Source organism: Columba livia, chromosome Z (genome assembly GCF_036013475.1).
Source record: "Columba livia isolate bColLiv1 breed racing homer chromosome Z, bColLiv1.pat.W.v2, whole genome shotgun sequence".
Lineage (NCBI taxonomy): Eukaryota > Metazoa > Chordata > Aves > Columbiformes > Columbidae > Columba > Columba livia.
Window position 1 is genome coordinate 71,423,402 of NC_088642.1, and position 24,003 is coordinate 71,447,404.

Consider the following 24,003-nt stretch of genomic DNA (forward strand, 5'->3'; position numbering starts at 1 on the left):
TCATGATATTCAAGAAGGCCAAGTGCAAAGTCCTGCTCCTGGGTAAAGGCAACCCCTGGTATTATCAATACAGGCTGAGGGATGAAGGAACAGAGAGCAGCCCTGCTGAGAAGGACTTGGGGGTATGGGTGGATGAAAGACTGGACATGAGTTTGCAATATGTGCTTTCAGCCCACAAGGCCAATTGTATCTTAGGCTACATCAAAAGGAAAGTGTCCAGCAGGTCAAGGGAGGTGATTCTGCCCCTCTGCTCCACTGTGGTGAGACCCCACCTGGAGTTCTGTGTCCAGTTCTGGAGCCCTTGGTACAGGAAAGGGAGCATGTCTCCTATGAGGACAGGCTGAGAGAGTTGGGATTATTCAGCCTGGAGAAGATAAGGTACTGGGGAGACTTTGTTGTGGTCTCTCAGTACTTAAAAGGAGCCTATAATAAAGATGGGGACAGTTTTTTTTGGAAGGGCATGTTATGACAAGACAAAGGGTAAATGTTTTAAACTAAAAGATGGGAGAATCAGGTTAGACATGAGGAAGAAATTTTTTACACTGAGGGTGGTGAAACACTGGCCCAGGTTGCCCAAGAGGTGGTGGATGCCCCATCCCTGGAGACATCTCAGGCCAGGCTGGACAGGGCTCTGAAAAACCTGATCTGGGTGAAGTTGTCCCTGCTCATTGCAGGGGGTTGAACTGGATGAGCTTTGAAGGTTCCTTCCTACCCAAACTATTCTATGAATTAGAGATTTTCTTGAAGAAGCGTAGAAAATGTTAAACATTGTTTATACTGCAGATACGGTATTCCAATGTTGTCAGTGGTATTCATGACATTAAACTATATCAACAACATTAATTTCTTCAGATGAAGAATCTTATTATAAGAATTGCAGCTTTGCCTTACAGCTTTTACAGCATCATCTTTCTGTGTGCATATGTAGGAGAGTTGGTTATCCCCTTTAATGTTCTTTCTTATTTCTTTTACGTATTTTGCAGCCCATGTGGAAGCTCCCCTATACAAGGGAAAAAAAAAAAAGTAAAGAGAAAGAAAAATGAAAACAAAGAGAAAGCTGCTATTATCACTGTACATGTGGCTATTTTGCTTTAATACTCCCAGTTAAACTTGCATTTAGCTTCTGCTGTGCACCTTCCATCCTAATTTACTGTTTATCATAAATAAGATATGGTCTACAAAACATTACTTTTGTTTTCAACTATTCCAACCTATTTCATCTGGTGGAATATATAAACAGATAAATAAATGTATACCTGCAGAATCACACTTTCACATACAAAGCACATACCAATGCTTTGTACAAATTTCGAATTATATTAGAGGGATTAAAAATATAGAAAAACAAAGAGCTACACTTCTCATGTAGTTTATTGTAACACAAACACCATTCTGCATCCCTTCTAACTTCAGATGGACCAACAAAAATAGCCAGGCCAAGCAACTCAAAGGGTATATGTATCAGATATCATCAGCTTCATTTCTGTAGATGTTTTCATTTGTGATATCACCAAAGTAGCAAGGTCAGACACAGTAACTCTATACCAGCAGCTAAATATTCCTGATGACATTTTAACTTGGTCATTGAAAATATATAGCTTTCACATAATTACCTGTCTGTGAAACGTTGTATTGATTTGTCTTCTTTTAGAGCAATTTTTTATCTTACATCTTCCAAGCTCACTTTTAAAATTGAATGAAATATTGGTGTGATATAGTTTTAAGGAGAAAACAGTTAACTTCTGTACAATACTTTATTTTATTCAAGCGCATGTAGGTTCTTCTTCTCCTCTAAGACCTATCTTACAACCCACTTCATTAAGACACTGAATATGGTGCAGAATTTTTTAAAAAGTGAGTTTATCTGAAAGCCGTTAGGATATTATACATAGGTGTACTTCTTTGTACAGTGTTTTTCTGTATGCTCAATGGAGCAATATTTCAAGCTAACAACCATAATGTATTATTTAATAGTCTGTGTGATTAATGGAATATATCATATTTTAATCATCTCTAAATTCTTCTTTACTGTCATGCTCAGATATATTCATTGTGTTTGCTCTTAACTTCTTCTCAGTTCTCAATATTTTTTTTCAGGTAAATAGGTTGTGTTAAACATTTTAAATCTTTATCAATATATATGCATATATACGTAAAACAAAGTCAAAAATACGAATTTCAATGTATAGTACAAAATTCAATGCATAATCCCTAGATCTTTGTAAATTGGTATGGTTTACAGTTTCAAATCACAATTCTGTCCTTATTTTTTCACATGTTGAATGTTTACTACGCAGCTAAAGATTTACCATCTCTCAAGCATTTTAGTCTTTTTTTTTTAATGTATAGAGTCCTCACATAATAGAACTGAGTCACATTACAAAAAAATACAATGTTGACGTGGAGTAAATGCAACCAAACTGAAAATCTAGGTCTATCTTATATGTTTTCCAGTAGATCGTATTTCTAATTTCTTTCACTGTTCCACATGTTTGGGCTGACTTGTGCTTTTGGTGTGGAAATAGCATAGAAACTAATACAAACCTGGCAAATGTACTGATTTGAATGAGACTTGATTAAGAATTTATTGACCATTGAGGCAAAATAAAAAATGAAATTTATGAGGTGGCTGAAATTCAAAGAAAGCAGAACAGGAAAGCAACATTCTGAAATCTATGGAGTATGGAGAGACCCAGTGAACAACATGAAAACCCTTCTAACTCCAGCCACGTTAAATTTTCACACTCCTCTTTTTTTATTAATAGCTCTGTATATAAACCAGCATCTTTCACATGTCTTCTTCATGTTTTGTACTCAAGTTAAATGGGTTTTACGTTGGGATGTTTATGTACAAAATACTATTTTACCAAAACCTTATTTCTTGTCATTCCTGGGTTTTAGGTTTATTTGTTTTCAGTTATTTAAAAACAGCAGTCTCAGTGAAAACCTTTTTCTACAGTTTGTCCATTAAATTATGTTTATACTTCAGATATGACAGAATACTAGTTATCAAGTGTGTCCTTTACTGAAGAAACTCAAGTACTTTATAAGTAAGAGAAATTCAACTCTTTGTAGACCAGTTGCACTGCATCTAATATTGCTGTAGTATATTGCACTGAGGATCTTTTCAGGACTGCTCCATTGTGCTACTACAGCAGTTTTGATTCTGATCACCTGAAGCTGTATATTAGTCTATGCTCATGGGAGTCAGTGAAGTACTGGTGGTTTGTATCAGCTGAGAATTTGGCCGGATCATGATGCATCAGTCTCATGCAACTCTATATTAATGATGTCTGTGTTGTCAGACATTAGTACACCCTACGATGTCTTTGGAAGATTTGTGATTACCATGTCATGAGAAAAAAAGAATGTATATGTTCATGTAAGTCCCATCTGTATGCTGAATGGCCCCACAAGAAGCTGTTCAACACACATTTTTGAGCTTAATTTACTGGCAGCTTTCAAGCTTAACGTCTTCCCAAGGTATAAAGGGCAAATGATAGTGAAAACAAAAGCATTTCCAGTTGAGTGTAATGGGTGTTTGATTGCCAAAGTTCAGATCTCTGTTAAGCAAGGCAGCACCTACAAAACAAGATGTCCATGTTCGTATCATAATCCATAGAGAATTATTAGCAGGGATTAATATTTCTGACTGCAGAAATTTAGTCTAAAACTGTTAACAGCTAATTCAGGAAAGAAAAAGTCATTGTACTGCCTGAGTCTTGGAAAAAAATCTGATGCCAAAAATGGCTTCCAAGTGGCTGGAGGCCACAGGCCAAGCCTTTGAATTAATACCAAAATCACATCCTCATTTCTCATTTAATGTAAATGGTCCCGGTTTGATTTCACCACTAAGCTTTCCTCAAGCTCTAATTGCTTCCTGTACTTCAAAGAGTTCTCTCCTCCTTTTTTTCCCTCTCTTCTTTAATCCCCATTATCAATTTCCTGTGACCACCTTAATGTCTTTTTTCTATTTGTTCAGTCATTATCAGACATTTCTAAAAGTTCCTTTCACTTTGAATTCTCTGAGTGTTACAGTATTGCTCTGCTAACCCTAGCACCTCACTGTGGGATTCTTAATATATTTGAAGTCTGCTAGAATGAAGAATATACTGTCTATCTCTTTCTGCTAATACATGGTATTGTACGTGATAATATAATATATCCAAGATAAGACGGCATTATGACAGAAGATGAAACAGAAAAGCAAGAGTTAAATTCAAGTTAATGATAGCTTTGAGTCAGATAACTGTGAGTAAAACAGAAATGGACAAGAGGGAAAACATTTTATTTTAATTTAGAGGTACTGTGCAGTTCAATTGGCTAATAAAGGAATTGGGAAGAAATATATTTTGCAGCAATTTTGAAAAAGAAGGGAAAAAAAACACCATTACAAATAGTTCTGGGTTTATGTCTAGCCAAGCAAGTAGGAAAGCAAAAGCAAATAATAATGTGATTACTTTGGTAATGATATCCATTAGATACATTATGGGAAACAATAATACTCCCTACTGAATGCAGTCAATCCAGTTATTGATTTTTCTTAATGGTAAAAGTGCTACTCCAAAACCAAAAAGAGATATCCTTTATTTATTCTTTCTCCCTCATGAGTCTCATCTCCACAGTCCCCTTGATACAGAGCATCAGACAGAGATAATAGAGTAATGTATATCTAATCTGACACCTACAGGGCCAGGCTAACATTTCAGATAAAAGTTGCCTGGATCACTGATGCTATTGAAAACAAAATATAATAATAACAAAAAATTTAAAACTCAAGCTTCATTTTTTTCTTGAAATATTTGTTAATTTTATTTTGTTTCATTTATGTCCTTTCATTCCAGTTTTTCAGGATCATCTATAAATATATACGTCTTGCAATTAGTTCATCTGGGTGCAAAGATAGCTAAGCCTCTCTGAGGGGCTGCTCCAAAGTCCTTGCCTTTCTTATCTGCACTCCTCTAACTCATATTTAACATGGCTAGATTTTTAACAGGCCTCTAAAACGTATTTTCACCAAAGCATCATGTTCTATGTTGCCACACCCTATTTGCAGTAATGAAAGAGATGTCTGACACACAGAATCAAATCAAACTCTATAGAAAACTAAAGTTTTGATCTTGACTCCTTTTTTTTTTTTTTCTTTTTTTTTTTTTTTTCATATGGCAAGGACAAAGCCCCTGAACAGGTAAAGAAAAAGAACAGAATTGAGGCAAAAGTCACTTCCATGATTGATGTGATACATCAGTAAAATCAAAGTATTTGTACCAACCATTTTTATTATGGCTGATTTTCATTCCTACTCACTTCAGGTTCCATTTTTCTGTGAGCAAGGAGAACAAAGGGAATGTATATCATCCTGTTATCCCTTGAGTAGATTAATTTAAACCTTTCATAGATATCTAGAAATGTCCAAGATGACAAAGCTCTGATCAGCTACGGAGAGTAGGCTAACCGTCCAGTATCCTTTACTATCATAGATGACCTTATGATAAGTGCGTAACTAATGTATTTTCACATAAAGCAATAAAGCAGGACACAAGATACAAATAAAAGTTAAACTTAGGAAATATCAAGTCTTAGTGTAATGTTAATAATTATGAATAGTTCAACATATTCTTGATACAAACATGTAGTTTGTTATTCAAAATCATGGATTTGAAACAGAAAGAATTCTTGTTTCTAGATCAAAAATTATAATTACATTTAGCATAATCTATTTAAAAAATCTAGTTTTGATACTAGCCTCTCAAGAACTGAGAAAAAATAACTAAACAAAGAAATGAGCTCTCAATTAATATACACAGCATATGATTCATGGTTTCCAAACTTAATAAGTAACTGTAGGCATCTACAACCATATATAGAAACATAATTTCTCACAAGTACTTGCTCTTCACGATTTCTACTGACTTCTGTTGAAAATCTTCCACTGCAACGCCTTCTTATGGTGCTAGGAGCCCAAGCAGGCAGTTAAATTTGACTGTTACTACTAGAGTTTTTTGAATGCCCTCTCAAAAACTTACTTTTGTGAATTCCTCTCTTAAAGATGTGGTGATGATTTTATAGGTCATTCACACTGTTCTTAAATCAAACCAGGAACCTCCTCCAGGCTACACAGCTGATCTAAAATGTGGGACCTTTACAAGGAACCTCAAGGAACTGAAAATCATATGAAATCACATCAGCCCTATTTATGATCTGCTAGTCTTGTGCTTCTGAGGTCTGCTGTGACTCTCAATACAAAGAGAAAAGTTAGTGCATGTGGAAGCAGCAAAAGACACAAAGAAGGTAATCCAGATGTCCGAATTGGTGAACAGGGTCATATAAAAGGGAGCAGTAACAGAACCTGTCCCTGAAATGGAGAAAAAAAAACATTCAGCAGGGAGAACTGTCAGAAGCAGTCAAAGTGATGACTACGAGTGGAAGAAGTTTTAGTAATGCAGGAAACAGTGAGCAAGAAAAAAATGTTGTAAATGTGAATACCAATTCAACAGGTGAAGAACAAAAAGTGAACCAGAAGAGAAACAAGAGCAAAGAGAAGGGATGCCTAAATGTAAAAAAAGCAACAAAAATTTGCAAAATAAATGAGGTATGTGGACTGCAATTATAAGTAGTTGTAATTTTGTGGGGGGAAAAAAACAACCACCAAACAAACACACCAGTAGAATGACAGGGAAGGTGGTCATTAAACATTAGATTTTACCTGTTTTCCCTTAGGACTGTAACTTATAGCCTCCCTTTAAAAAATGTTATAATTATCAGCCTGCAGCTGAAATCCATTTAATATTTAGAAATTGTGGTTCTTCTGTGACCAGACAAAAATGAGGCACTGTGGGAATGTGGAGGTATCTCCTTTCAGTAGACTATTTCTTCCTAGGATTTTTAGACTGATTTAGGAAACTAGATTATTTTTAAAGTGTTATTTATGTCTCCTCCAACACTTACTTCCATTAGAGGTATGCAACAAAACAAAACCAAAACAATATCTCATAACCAAACAACAGCAATAAGGACTTGACTTGATCTCCAGCACCTCAGCTCGGTAACCTAGCCAGTTGCTCAGCTTTAGCCTTTGAAGATGTCATAGGGGAGGGAAACTGTTGTTTCACTGAGGCCAACAAGATTACTTATTTCTACTGTCTCTATCCTGAAATCAATGTGAAGACTTGTATATATTTCAAGCCTTTTCAGATATGCTTATTATTCACTTTTGCATATCCTGCAACCACTATATTTGGCATTTAACAGCTCTGCAAATCAGCTCCAGTGTACAGCTCTAAAACCTGAAGAACTAAACACCTGAGTCTTGAAAATATTCAAGGTGGAGGTTGGGTCTTTCCTATTCCTAATCATTAGTTCTGATCATATTTCTCTGTTCTTATGTCAATATCAAAAATAAAGTGACCTAAATGCTTCAGCTGAATAGCAACTCATTCACTACTTATATTTCCCTACTTACTCCCTATATGTAACATGGACATATTAAGAGGAATAATATTTTTTTAGAATCCAGTCTATAACCAACAAAATCAATTTAGGTCACTCCTCAGATAGGCACACTTTCTAAAATAAACCTAATTTTTGTGTGTTCTTGTACAATTGTATAAAGAAAACTAGAAGGCTTTTCATATCACACGCTGTAGCTTCCAGCTATTGTTTCACATGTTCCTGCAGTATGACTCACACTTTTTTCCTGAATGATTAATGATTGAGAATATATTATTAAACACATAAGAAAATCTTTCTCTCTCTTATAATCTAATTCATTTTCACTGTCATTAAAATGAAAAGATAGGGCATCTCTGTTTCCAATATAATAATTTTGCTGGGAACAGCAGGAAAATATTGCAGGAAAAGAAAAAAGAAAAAAAAAATAACAATTTTATTTTTTTTTATTATCCACCTACAAATGTAAACATATCTGAGAGGTTAACATAAACATAAAACATAAAGAAAGAAATTGTTAGCTTTTAAGGATTAAATTGTGAGAGTGACAAGGAGACCTACAATTCAATCAATATTTAAGAATCTAAAGATTTTCTTGCATCTTCAATATTAGAATGAGTTAACATTATTTAAAGGTACCATATTTGGTTCTTTTTTTTTTTTTAATTTGTTCTTATTTAGAACCTTCTCAGCTTTAAAATGTACCTAATTAGTTTTCTAGTTTAGACAAAGATCATTCTTCAAAGATGAAATGCTCTTTTTATCCAGTGGTTGCCCCTCCATATCCCCAGCCAGAAATGAATAGAGAGCTTTAGCAAATACTTTTTTTTTTTTTAATTTTTAACAGAATACTATAGGAACATTTTGATCATTTTTACATTTTCCACATCTGGAAATACACATAAATCTTTGATTCTGCACTTTCTTCCATCCATCCTTAAATTTCAGGTGTTCAAACCGCAATGATATTTTTATTTTGAAATGTGTACTAGAAATGCAGTTGTTGATGTTTGTTGTCCTACAAAAGCATATTTGCTGAATGAAAGAAAACTTTTAGACAGATTTTGGAATTTCTATAATTAGAAAACAGGAAAAATATAGAAGCATTAACATTCATGCCCATATTCTCAATTTATACATGAATTCATATTCATATATAAACATTGACAGAACCAATGAAAAAACGTAAAGTTATATATGCTTAAATGTAGGATAATATTACAGTTCTAACAGGGCTTCCCAGCTTAACCTTTTTTTAAAAATATTCAGCTTTCATTGGACTAAATTAAATCAAATCCACCTTTCTTCTTTTTTAATACAAATGTGATTTTGTCAGAATATAAATTTTCTGCAAAAAAAAAAAGATGAAAATCAAATAAGGTAGAAAGACAAAAAATCTAGACATTCACAGTAAGAATAAAATCATCATGCTTATGATTCTTATAAAAGTAAAAAAGTCTGCTAAATTAATTTAGTTACATATGCTATATCTTTTTTTTTTTTTTTAAAGTAATGATGCCTTGACAAAGGGGAAAAATTTGGGAAAATATATTTAAGGGATCTGTGTTGCTGAGATATATAAACAAAATACATACGGTAAGTTACAGTTAAAATATCAGTATTTTCTTGTATTTTCTCAGCCTTTTTTTTAACCTTAGCAACACATGCGACTTAAAAGGGTTAACAGTCTTAATTTGGAAAACATAGTTTTTAGTATCTTTCGTGGCACTTTACTTTCTTGCTACTGTTTTATATATTATTATTATACCATCGGATGCATTTGCACTTGCAGAGTGCTTTGTATTTACAGCAGTTCTACAAGGTTTTATTGTGGCACTGTTTATATAAGGAGACATATAAAGTGAATCTCATTATTATTTCCAGAAGAGAAATAACCATCCTTGTTGGTGTCCTGCCTCATTTCCATTAAATCTGTTATCACTGATAAAAACTCAAACTTTCCATGATATTTCATATGTTGTCTGGCTTTGGATATTTTGGTCGATGGTGCAGGAATCCTCCTCCTGTTGCAGAATATCCAACCCAGGGAAAAGAAAAGTTAAATTTAGCTCAGAGATTAGTATTTCAGCTTCCTCCTGACCCTCTATGTGGAATCCCAGGGATGATTTAGCATCTGCCCTGACAGCAACTGCTGTCTTGTCTGGTCACTTACATCTTTTTAGTATGACTCTGAAACTCTACTAAAATGAGCTTATAGTATCTCAGTGGACATCTAGCATTAATTTTTCACATGAAGTATGCCAGTGACTGGAGAAGCTAGGAGGAGGAGGAACCAGTCCCATTACAAGCTGCAGAAATGCTCCCTGTGCTCATCCTGCCACTGCTATTGAGAAGCAGAGCTGAAGCACGTTCTTATATCTCAGGGTAACAGCTCTTAGGGAGACAGGCCTTCATTCTACAAAGACACTTTTCAAATGACACACAAAGGCCTGCTGTGCATTTGCAACCTGGTGCAGCACCATGCAGTGGCAGAAACAAAGTGCTGCAGTCTAATGAAATGATTTAAAATCTGTTTCTCTGGAAAAAAAAGACTTTGCTTGGCAAAGAAAACAGCAAACATGAGAAAACTTGAGAATCCTAAAGCTGAATTTTTTAGTAATACAGAAGTTTCCTATTTGATAAAAATAGAATTTTGTGATTTCAGTAGTGAAAAGTAACTGTGGATATAAACTCTAAAAATGCTGAAATTAATACTTTTTTTACCATGTTAAATCCATTCAGATGTATGTGAAGACCTATGCATATGCAAAACACAGTTTTGTCAAATTTTGTATTTCCATGGTCCTTCACATAAAAGATCTATACTAGGGTTGTTCTTATTACAATAAAAATAATAGTTAAAGCAAAACAAAACAAAAAAACACATTTAAAAATTCCATCTGCAGCACAATGCAAGAAAGTAAAGTGGAATGTCACATACTTCCCTCTTATTGGTCATCATCAGAGTTTAATCAAGGGGAATTCTGTCCAAGTGAACTAACAGTTGGTTTAAAATGGCTGTTATGTTTTCAAGATCCTACAAAACACCCAAAATTTTTCACAGAGATCTCATGTGTTGTCTTTAACCACAAAACACTGATTAATTGAAGCAGATCTTGAGAGGAGTTCACTGAATAGATCTTAGAGAAGAGTTCAGATCTGCCAATGCGATATGTTTCTCATTCTACTGCATGCAGGTATGTGCACGTGTATAACGCAAAACTCTGAAACATTTTTTGCATTCTGCCCATCGGTCCAATGCCAAAAAGAGCTAACGTGCAGAAAAAGCCCCGTGTTCCTGCAAAATATCTTGAAAAATCTGTACACACATCCACCAAGACATGTAATAAAGAAGAATCAGTGAAATGCTAACAGAAAAAGAGATCATTTCACAACAAGACAAAGTAGGCTTTTAAAGGGAACCGAACTATGTCTGCAGGCTAAGGACAGATCTGCTGGCAGCACTTAAGTAAATTTGATTGAAAGAAGTTAATAATTCCCAAGTGTAGAAATATAAGGCTGTTTGTACTAATAGAAATTATATTCTAGATTGGTGATCTAATTCTTTAAATGTATAGCAGGAAAGCAGAACAAATGGAAAGGGCTGAAATCAACTCCAGGCAGGCACTCAGCTGACAAGTCACTGACTTCCAGTATTTTTTGGCACATTTCCTACATTTCAAAAGGCCGGTAAATATATGCAATTCTGAAAGCTTCTGTACACTATCAGTTGAACTACAGTTGAACTACAATGTGTGAACATATAGCACAGTTGTGGGTACACCATGGCTGATGTAAAATAATGTCCTGTAAGCCTTAAAGCACAAAATCAGCATGGCATGAAATTTGACTCATTCAGTGATATTCAAAATGCTATAATGAGTAGGATTTTACAAATCTGTTACTGTGTTTATTCCTTCTCTTCACTGGATTTATTTTGTTCCTGCTTTGTGACTCAGGGCAGTGATAGCTAAAAGCTTTCCTGATCAGCTAAATGAGGTTACATGTTGGTCTAACATGAGTAAAAGAAAAAGATATCATATAAGAATTACTCTGTGTGTAGTACATACTCCTTAAAAAAATATCATGCTTTTAAGAAATTTCACAGTGTCTCATGATCACAGTGATATTCTTGAGATGGCCTTTGCACTATCAGCATATGTAGGCCATTGCAAAATTACAGTTAATTCTATTTATGGATGTGGTACAGTCATCGTTAGCATTAGCAACTTGTGGGCCATAAAAACATATCTCAACTCCTCTAGCAGGATTTTCATTTAGGGCTTCAGGTGGTCTGAGAAAACAAGAAGAAAAATACTTGCTCAAAACAAAATGTAAAAACTTGCAATGTCAAATGACTTGTGATAATAATTTATTTATGAAAGGCATCCTCATATGGTGGTAGCAGCTGTTGACTGAAAAACTTTATCTGTACTGATATTCTTGTCAACTGTATATTTATTCCACAAAATCCAGCTGAACTAATATTGATGTCAGATTTGAATACGGGGGAGGGGAGGGAAGAAAAAAAGACTTTTGTGTTTAATTTTTAAGGAGTGTTTTTAGTTTTTATTTTCACAACTACAAATTCCAAATTAGTTCACTCCTCTTTTTATGTTGCTGTAGCATACCTATCTACAGTGTCAATTAAATCACCTACAAAAGAGTGCATTATGAAACAGATATTTCCAACACTGATTTACAAATTTGGAAAATGCTGTTATCCTCAATTTCAATAAAGTGAAATAGGCATGGTGATTTGTTTAAAATCATCCAGAAAGCAAGTCAAGCACACCAATAGCAGAATCCACTTCAGTGATCTCCTGAAACTCAATTCAGTAATATAGTCCTTAATTTGTAATAAAAACTTCAATCTTTTTTCCACTTCATTCCTAAGCCCTTGTTTCACTTTGCCTCTATGTCTTTTCTATAACATCAGTATCTACGAATACTCTTCATAGAATCATAGAATGCTTTAGGTTGGAAGTGACCTTTAAGAGTCACCTTGTCTAACCCTTCCTGCAATGAGCAGGGACACCTTCAACTAGACAACTTTACTACAATACTCTTCCTTGCCATGTCTTCAAAAGATATTTATTCGTGAAACTACTGTTTTTATTTGCCTGATCTCTTAAATACCTTCCATCATTTACTTTTCTGATTTTAAGTGTTTGGCTTGATAATTAAGATTCCTGACTAAATACTCAAGATAATGACTTGCAAACAGAATCTATGCAAGAAAAAAGGAAAGAAAAAAAAATATTATGGTTCAGATGGAACTGGGGAAAATATTTAAATATTTGTAACAGTTTAACAGAGTAAGTAGATTAGTATCTTTCCTGATAAATTTTTTAGAAAAAAGGAAATCACGGTGGTTCCTACCTGGTTGGACATTTTGATATAGTGTCCATTAAAACAGTTGCTTCTCTTGGTAGCAGAACAGAGAACAGACAGCAGTAAAAGAAAATGATGAAATGAAATATGGCAATATCTTGTACTGTAAATGGATCAGCTGGCCTTGAGCCAGGTCACTAGTAAAGTTCTTTAGTGATTCATGGTGGGAGTAATCTTATTTTCATTAAGAACAATTTCATTAATTATTTTTGCACAAATTGCAGGGATATACAAAGCTGAATTGCAAAGCTGGGAGTCACTGTAAACATAGGTAAGGATTAGAGTGCAGTAAGGAGAGAAAGGAGGTCTGGAGTACTGGAGATGTAGAAACAAGCTAAAATGCAGAGACTTGGGATGGGGCCTTGGGATGGGTACAAAGATTTATTTTCTTTCTTTCTAACTTGGGACAGGAGGAATAAGCAATGAACTGGGTGCTCATGCTTTGAAAATTGCTCTAGAAATGAACAAAAATATAGTTTTCATAAGGCACAGGCTGAATGTGTGCTGTTAGTGAAGAACAGCTACAAACAAGTAAACTCATTTCTGTATTGTATCAGTTATCTTCAGGAAGGTTTAAGAAGGAGTAAGTGCCACTGTACAAAACATAAGTTATACTTCTTTTTAGGCTACCCATCTCCAAAAAGAAAAGAGGAATGCAAAGTAGAAGAAGGGCTGCAAAGACAACTAAGAGAGACACCTGTCTAGGAAAAATGCATTAAAGAGACTCACTCTTTTAGCTTAGAAATATCAAAGAAGATAAGAGATCACCATCAAAAAACACCTGAAATGGAAGAGCAACAGAATACACTGAACAACAGTGCTGATTTACTTACAAATATAAACAGAATGGTCATGGTAAACCAGGGACAGAATTTAAAAACTTCCTCACCTTCAGATATTGTAAGGCTCTGCAAAATTTGTCCCGGTATGTTACTGTTTTTGAGAAGAGAGAATAAAGCTGTACAGTAGAAGGGACAATTGGAAGGGGGAAAGACTTCAATGGTGTACAAAAAGAGTTTATAGAGTTTATAGAACAATAATGCAAGATTGGACTTGCTATTGCAAAGTCTTTCCTTATTTCTCCTTTTCCCCTTCTATCAGTTCCTAACTAGCCCTCACAAGTTTTCCGTGACACAGGTACACTCAGTGCAGAACTACACAGACCACTCTCTCCCCTGCCAGCTGTGGATTCAGCCTTTTTTTTTTTTTTTTTTCCCAAGGTTCTCTATTAAAGCAAAATAGAACCTTTAGAAGACAGATATAGATATAGATATAGATACAGACATATTTGAACATATTTCTCCCTCAGAGGCGGTTCCCACTGCAATAATCCACAATGCACAAAGAGAAAACGTCTGCAGTTTCAATCCTGCAAGTGTTCTGACTCACGGCTGGTATTCAAAAGCATCAGAGCCTTAACCTCTTATCAAAAGGAAGAAATAGGAATAAACAAAGTTTATTAGGTTTATACGTATGACATATACATTTCCATTATCCATTTTTACTAAATCCAGCTTTAAAATGCTAAAATTAAAATCTGTGGCTACTCAGATATGTAAAACTTAGATGATTAAAATAAAAGCAATTGAAACATATATGCAACCCAAGAAAAAGAAGCAACATTCACTTAAAAGAAAAATCAGCCATGATATTTTTTATTGTTATTACTTTTATTGTCACATTTCCTTTCCCATTTAATTCATCCCACAAGACACCACAACAGCTGCCATAGATGCAAGCCGCTGGGAAGTGCAGAGTCTAAACCAACCTACTACTTAATTCCAATCCTTAGTTATGAATCAGTGAACAGGCACTACACAGTGGTTCCCCTTATAGTTTTTGCCTTCCTGATTGAATTTCCCACTTTGTAATAATTGCTTTTAGCACCAAGAACACCAAGTTCCAGAAAACAGTCTCACCAAGAGATGAAGTCCCCAGCTGGGACATGAACTTGTGGCACTGAAGTGAGGGGGAGGAATTGCATCAAAGCAGTGGTAGAGCTTTGTCTTGTTAAAATAGGAGCTGAAGCTCTCATGTAATTAACTCAGTTCTGGCTGACTCCCTCTGTTTGCTCTCAACAGAAGGGGATGTTGCACACTACCTTGAAAAATGAAAGGTCTCTCATTTACACATGAAAAGCTATCCTCCTCTGGAGCTCACCAGGCAGCCTATGGTGCTGTGTTTGTACAGTGCACCCAGAGGCTGAGGTGGCTGCGGGCACGCTGCCCACATGCTGCCCGTGAGCTGCCCACACGCTGCCCACACGCTGCCCACGTGCTGCCCACACACTGCTCATGTGCTGCCCACACACTGCCCACACTCTGCCCACATGCTGCTAACACGCTGCCCACGCGCTGCCCACCTGCTGCCCATGTGCTCCCCACGAGCTGCGCACACGCTGCCCATAAGCTGCCTGCACTCTGCACTCCCACTGACCCGGGCATCCTGCCTCCTGCTGTGCAGCAACTGGTTTTGCAGGTGTCTCTCATTCCCTTTTCACTTTTGGTTTTTTTTTTTCTCATTGCAATTGTCTGAAATACGGCATTTCACCAAGTGCCCAGTTGGAGACCTGCCAACGGAGCCGAGCGCCAGAGGTGCAGGCCAGCTCAGGCACTGCAGGGCTCGTCACAACAAAATGTGGGGTTTATTTTCTCTGAGGCCTCTTTTAGGAGACGAAGACTTCTGTGCATTGTTGTGTAAAGAGATTCATGTCAACATAACAGGCTGTCTTGCTGAGCTGATTAAAACACACAAACAAACAAACAAACAAAACCCAATAACTTTTCCCCAGCTAAACAGAGCTAAATTAGGCCAATAATGTTTGATGTAGAGGGAACTTGCTTTGAAATGCTTTCCCCATTTACTTTCACAATAAGCACCTGCATTATCTAAGAAAAACTGAAGGCGACTACAATTCTAGTTGCAAAACCAGATTTTTTTCAGACATATAGATCTAGATTACATTGCTAAATTGTAATTTAGCAATGTGTATTGTGATTCAGCAATGCTGAATTACACCCATCCAATAGATTTGCTGTTCTTTTCCCTCCAGGAAGGAAAGTAGATACAAAAAGAAGATCTACACTTCCTCCAGCTGGTCTGACAACACCCTTCAGAGGAGCTGGAACAGAGCCACAAAAATTATATTCACTTTTTCTTTTTAAGGATGAATTATTAGAACCATGAGTCTAAACTGTCTTCAAAATCATAACATTGATGAAAAGGAAAACAGCAATATTTTCTGAAATTATTTGTAGAGGTCCTTACCAACTTTATTTTCCAGTCTCTTCATTTTTTCCCACTCTGTTGATCGTTCCTTGCATTTTCTTCCAAGAAAATATATTTTTGCTTGGTATTTTTTAAACAACTCATGAAACATTTGTCTTATGTGGCTGTGATAGAACTTATCTTTTGTTTATTTATTTATTTGCAGGAATTGCTTCCCAAAACAGTGGAAGGAGACCAAATGAATACATAAAGCAATGCAAAATAAAAACAAACAGACTGAAATATTTGTCAAAAAGGCAACATTTGTCCACACAGTTATCACTGTGTGAAAACTGAGATATTGCAAATATTTTGTATTTTAATTTAAAAATCTCCATGCATAGAGTACTAGCGGAGGCAGCAATAGGTAACACCTTTGGCCATATTTTTCTTTCCAGAGAAAACATTTTCCTTTACAAGCATTTTATGACCTTTTAAAAAAGTGTTCCAGAATTACTTTGATTTGCTATATGACTCTGACATTTGTCCAGGCAGCAGTCCTAGAGTTTGCTGCATTTCAATTTGGGAATGAATATTTTCAAAGCAAGAGTGTTCAGATTTTTCCACTGCCACCATGGTCAGTTATTAAGGCCAGATAAACAAAGTTATTTAAAGATCTAAGGAGGCAGACAAGTGACTCAGGTGCCTAACTCTTAGTTCTGAGTGCCTTCTTTTGTGTACAATTACCTGAATGTTTCCATTCTATTTGTCATGTCCATTTGCATCAGTATGGGGAGTCTTTAATATCGCATGTTCGAGATCAACTTGGATATCAGACAACTGCAATCAGCATCTTAAGCTACTTAAGACAAAAATATGTCAATATTAAGTGAGTTGCTCAAGGTGAAAGTAGAAGTTCATGCTCAAAAACAGAGCGTGCCTCTCATGGGTTCTCATGCCACTGTTGGGTGTTCAACATACTTGAATAACTGCAGATTGCTACAAAAAATCACCGTCTTTCAGAGAATGAGCAGTTGTCACAGAGCCTTCCAAGAATTTCAACTACAGCTGCTTTAAAGGGAGGCGGGTTACTTTTTACCAACAATATTGATTTGGGTCATGCATCTGGAAAACTTCAAACTTTATGGATGCTCGTGAACCACAAGTAAATCCAAGCTTCTGTTTGCAGTACAATAATTTTGCATGTGTAATTCTTTACCTGTTGTTACTGTAGTAAGACTAAAGTCATTAAAACATTGCAGACTACCATAACTAAGGATATATGAACCTTCCAGGATCCAAAGTTTCATAAGTATATCAATAATAATTTAGGCATAGATTTTTTTCACACCATAATTTTAAGAAGAGTTTAATAGGCAGTTTTGTATTTGTTTACCCTGCAGATTTTGCTTTTAATTATCTCATTCTCAACAACACAATTTAATTGCTAATAAGTTTCTTGAATGCATAATGACAAGTGTTTCATTATTTTACTGAAAATCATTTAGCACAGAAGTGGTTGACTTGGTTCTACCCAGGATTTATCCACAACAGTTGGCTAGTATTAGTCTTGCCTTGTCTTCAAACTTGCAATGAAATCTGAGATAAATAATCAGAATGCTTAATGGAGAGCAAGTTATGTTCTATTTATACCTGTATACCAACAAATAATACGTGCTGACTCCTGAACATTTGGTTATACTCTAAACACAAGCTACAATTAAGAAATTCTATGAAACCTTTCTCTTTACTTCATCTAATTGTAAGCAGCTGAGTTGCTAGACAAGATCTTTAATTCTATAGTCTTCTGTATAATAGTATCTGCTAAATATCTGTTACAGTTGTTGGCTGGAGAATTTTACTGTCCTCGACAGTTGAATTAAAGATCTTTTGAAGTGAATTTTTAGTTGAATGTACCAAATTTGCTGGAATTAGAGAGCCAAGAGATGCAAAAATTCTAGGTAGCTATTGTCACTTATCTAATATCATTACTTGTCACAAAAACATAAAGTTGTACTGACTGGCTCAAATATTAATAGCTTGTCTTTATAACTGAAGTTATTGCTTCCTCCTACACCATAAGTGAAATAAAACCAGGTCAACCATATGGGATAAATTATTGGTGTTATTACTTGCTCAGCTTCCAATCGTTTACATTTTGGTGCCTTCCAGGGAAGGTTGTGGTTTCTCTGTATTTAGTAGCTGCCAATGGATTTCTTTTTGCTTTAGCTCACCTTGAGCTAGGGAAAATACACACTCCTTGAGTCCAATACACCCTGAGCCCAAACTTCCACAACTCATTAAGCTACTGCATGCTGAATCACTGCTTTGAATTTTTTTGTGAACCTGGTTTCATTTCTTTCCCTCTGCTCCCATATCAGAGGAGGGATAACCAAACAAGTTCTCCAAGGTCTTTGTAGACATCTATATTATCCTTCTCAAATGTGTCCTTTGCAGACCTACCCACTGGTCCCTCTTTTGGAAAGTATTTAATATCTTTGATCATTCTTATTGCCTTTTTCTAAACGTCTTTGAGTTCAAAAGGTAATAAACTTTGGAAAGGCTAAATAATGCTTTACAAGGAAAAATATAATGAGACTTCACATAAAAAGTTTGAGAAATTATGGTAAAGAAGAAGAGGACAATAGTCTAAAATTAAGGTGTGATCAAAACTGACAATAAAGCCAAGTAAAGTCCCCTTACAATGTGTAGCTAAAGTAAGAACTGTACCTATATTGCTATATCAAGCAATATACTCCACAAATTATCAGCAACATGGGCCAATGATGACTGAACTGCTTGAAGAAAATCCTGTCGATTTCAAGGTCCACAGTGTCAACAAAACTCTGGTTTGTGGCATTGGTGTTGTCGCATTTGAGAACTAATAGAAAGCTGTTGTTAGCTGTTGAAGTTTCATACTGCATAGAGAAACTGGGAAGGTTTGTCTTGCACCCAGATAGAGATAGAAAGAATTGGTGAGTTTGTTAGTATGCTGAGGAGTAAAGGGACAGGAGTTTCTCTGTCTCCTCCTTTTGTGACAAGTCCTTTCACACAGTCATCCTCTCCACTCCTCTTTTTCCTTGTTTTGTGTGAGGAGTGAAGGAACCAAAGGCAGTCCTGCAGTGAGAGAAAAGGGTTGTGAAAGAGACACAGAAGTGAGACAGATATTAGTGTTCAGGTCTGCTTCTGCTGAGGGTAAGAAAGACGATTTTACAGGCAGAAAGAAGAACCAGTGCTTGGGGAAGCAGGAGCTGCTGCAGCCTCCAACCCTGATGGCATGAGCTCAGCAGGCAGTTTGCATCCTGCTCCTTCTGCCAGAGCTTAAAGCCAGCCCTCCCTCAACCACATCCTGACACCCGGCCACAAAGCTTAAATTACATGGGGAAACTCTGAGTGGCACGTAGTCTTATGCCATCTTGAAAACATGTTTCTACTGCATAAATTGAAGAAACATAGTTTTGCACTTGCTTCTGCATTTATTGTAGTTATCATGGTTATGTTACTATCTATCGCTAAATTTCTAATTAAATGCCTTCACACAGCAGCGGTTACTCTAATCAGTATAAAGAGTAGGAATCAGTGTGGTGTGCAAAACACAAACTCAATACCATTTTAATTAGCTGCTAAATATTTTAAAATGCATAGTAACTAAATAAAACGGTGTTGTTAAAGTTGAGCTTCAGACCGTTTAAAACAAAAGGTCACTGATTCTCACATGACACAGCAATATTATGAAAATTGCATGCTGAGTCAGCCCATTGCCCATGGGCATCTCTTAGAATAAAAAGTTAATTTTTTTGAGCAAGGTTTTGAAAAATGATTCACCTACACTATACCTAGCAGATGATTTCAATTACAAATCCTACCAAATGGCAAATGGCTCTGTAAAAGCTTTGAGAATTTAACATAAAAAGGCAAAACAGAATCCTAGAACTGAAATAGCATGTTTCCTAATCTAAAGATAAGAACAGAACTCATGGCACTACCATCAAGTAATAGAGCAAGAAGTATGAAACAGTCTCAACAGCACACAAATTTGTCATCTCATCTTTTGCCAAGATTATTAATTTTTCACTATAACTTATTTATAAAAATTTATTCTAAACCAGAGAAAACTTTCTCCGGTGGAATTCAATGTAGTGAATTCACAAAGTATTGTAGAGATATTACCATACTAATGCACTTGCAGAAGTTTTTAACCTGAGTGAAAAAATGAGAACAGATTAGAGAATTAATATAGAAATATTAATGGAAAAAAAAAAAGTGCAACCAAGGTATTTCAAATATCGTTATTGCTGACTACAAAACTAGTACTACTTATATTTTATTGTCAAGTATTGAAGGAAAAGAAGAATATATGCATGTAGGTTTTTAAAAAAATATCAACATAAGACCTAAAACCAAAAAAATGAACTAAATTTTTGATCTGGTTTGAGAAAGACTTCAACGCATTACTTTTTGAAAGGTTTTTTTGAAGCTGTTATGTCAATGACCGATTCTCATTGAGGTTGCACAACTAGACCAAATAAACCAGGATTGTACACCCATTTAAGCAGCCATAATAGAAAAAAAAAAAAAAAATAGGCATTACAGGTGTAGAAACCAAAATTTGCAAAGGAAAAGTCCTTGCTTCAAGTGTAACCTTCAAGAAAGTGGGAGGGCTCAACAACAACACAAGAAAGGAGCCCTAATCCCTTACTTGCTCTCGGTGTATTTGAACAAACTAGATTGTTCCAAACAACTGGTTTTGGCTTGAACCATCTTTAATACCATAGTGCACATGAGCTTCTGCAAGATATTCTTTTTGTACACTAAGCTGAGTGTCTGCTGAGTCTATCATTGCTGAGACTATGCAGTCCAAGCTTATTCTCAGCATTTCAGACTCTTGTTTGATTCCTACACAGGTTGTTTACTAAATCCTCAGCAAAATTGTTCAGAGTTAAAAGATATTTTTTCCACTTCATGGCGTTACAGCAGAGATAGACATTTCTAATATTAAGGAAGAAAACTGTTTCTCAGCTGCTTGTTAGTTTATTTCCATCCTTCATTCCTTCTTCTTTCTATCTCATCCTGCCTCATTTTGTTTTATGAAACTAAAAAGCTCCTGACAAAAGGCTTACATGGTGCAAAATTATATTTACTCCCGTCACCCTACTGAAATACACACAGGATTGCTGTGTCTATGAACTGGATGATCTGCAGTACCAGATGAATGTCAAGTGAAGAATGGTAGGAAATAAATGAATAACACCTGGAGTATGCTAAGGTAAAGAAGTTCTGTGAGTAAGGGGACAACCAGGTGAGTGTTAGTGAGATAAATTCTGTAGGGAAAGAAACTATTCAGGAAGCCTGTGTAATCCACCTGTAATGTTAAGGGGGAAAAAAAAAAAAAAAAAGAAAAAAAAAATTTGTGTCTGCTTCATTATTTTTCACTATTACTTCCCACTTTTACTACATAAGAATCAAATGAAGACTGAAGCATCAAAAGAATGTTGTACAGATTGTAAAGAACATGCAAATTGAACTTCATGGTAAGTTGCTTTAAATAGTCAACACTGACAGTTACCAGTTGTGAATGTAAGTGTCTAAAATATATACAAGAATAAAAGAATCAAGCTACACATTTTGCTTCTTCTTCCCTTGCTTTGGGGATAGAAAAAAGCAGAGTTGCCCTACATAAATTCAGGAAAATACAGACCATAAGACGGCTATTTCTAACTAGATTTTTATATGCAAGGTATGCTTTGGTGTGATTAAATTAATACAGAAATAGAACATCTAACTTGGTAATTCTGCTTTTGTTGATTCTGTGTACCACATTTCATTTAACAATAATGCAACATTTATTACATTAACAGTTTTTTCACACCCTGTGCTTTCCCAATTCTTCAGCTTAAGTGGAGGTATAACCTTCTTTTTATCTAATTGTTCTTTTCTACGTTGTTTCTCCTCATTTTATTGTACATGTATTGTTTTCCTCTAGACAGGAACAAATGGTTCTGCCAAAAGAAGCAACTCTACAACTTTAATGAAGTTTCTGGACGGTGCCCATGATTGATTTTAAACTAATCCAATTTCTTGTAAAGACTATGTATCTCTTCTAACATCACAGTGTTTGACATCACAAACAGTCAAAAGCATCTCAAATATGAGGGATGAACAGCCTCAGAATACCACCAACAGCACGCAGAGAATCAAGGATGTCAGGAGAGAAAAGCATTACCTGCAGTTTAAGAATTCCATTTGTGAATAATGTCTATTCTTTCAAAACTCAGAAAGATCTCAACAGCTGGTTTTGCAGCCAGATTTTACAGTCATCTGCTTCATACTCAAAACAAATGAAAAAATTTGTGTGAACTGGCAGGGCTCAGGACTTAAAGCCCAAATTTTTAAGTCATTCCTCTGCTTCTGGGCAAATGTAAGTGGATGGGGTTAAAAAGTGCTTCACTTATGCCAACTGTATCCTTATACCTTAAGGTGAGTGCCATGAACCTCAATTATTTGATTACTGCCATCCACTCTGAAAATAAATAAATAAATAAATAAATAAATAAAATTTCAAGAAACTTTAAGAGAAGCCGACTACAGTTTGTAAATCGCTCACACAAAGAAATGCAGGGTCAGTTAATAAAAAGTGCAATAAAATTAATAAATTAAATACTAAGTTTTGAAATAAAATAACATTTCATCAGTACTTTCAATTCTTCCCTCCTCACCCATACTTTCCCACCCTAAATTATTTTAAAAAGCAAAACATTATCAGAGTATTTTAACACCAACCATATCAAAACTGTTTTTTTGAGTTAAAGAATTAAAATATTTTCAGAAGTTACATCAGAAGCTCAGTGACTTCTTACCCTTACTCCTTCTCCTTACTAATCATAAATACTTATTTTTTTTAAAGAATAACTATGTAACATGTCTTACATACTCTGTTTACTTTACATCCTAGTCTACATTCTAGCACCTTTTCTTATAACCATGTTGGTTCATGGCTAGCTTCTTGCCCACCAATTGAGGTCTAAACTTGCCATAGAAATGTCATCAGTGTGGTATACTTGCTGTCCCTTGAAGCAGATCAGAAGCAGATTTACTCACAGAGAGATTTTTCGTCTTCTGGTTTTCATCTGAATGCAGCCAGGTATTTGAGGAATAAAGTTGGAATTGGACTGGAAAATATTGCCAAATGTCAAGAATAGGTGTCTGTCTTATATGAAGAAAATAAAATTCAGAAAATAAAATTCAGAAAATACGTAGGAAAACTAAATACTGTTTCTAAGAATAGACATGCTCCTGCTTTATTGCAGTGAAAAACCAAGAACCTCCAAACTACAGTAAGCTTAAGTATAGAATTCAAACTAGTTATTTTTGTAAAATACTATTTAAAATAATAAATTATCTCTCTGTCCTGCAATATCATTGACAGTCCTGAAGTTACAGACGTAACTTTTTTTTCCTAGGTCTTTCTGTGCTCGCTTAAGGTTTGCTATTCACAATTAGTAAATAAGACCACTTGAAAATAAAAATCTTCTGTGCAAAAAAAAAATAATCTTTTTTAATTGTTGGAAGAATAACTTTTTTTTTTTTTTAAGATTAACTCTTAGAAAAAAATATCAAAAGGCTATCAAAACAGATTAACATTTAAATTATTGACATTAAATTTTCCAGTCTTCTTTCTTTCTTTCTTTCTTTCCTTCTTTCTTTCTTTCTTTCTTTCTTTCTTTCTTTCTCTCTTTCTTTCTTTCTCTATTTTTTCTCTGTCAAAATATGTAAATGTCAAAACAGAATTCACATTTTGAAAAAAATTAAACAATTCATGAAAACAGTCAGCATTACCAAAATACTTATCTTAGGAAAAAAAAAAAAAGCTATTCAGACATTGTAACATCTAACACTTTTCAATTTAAAAATTTGACATCATAGAAGTGATGAAATATAAGAAATATTATGCCC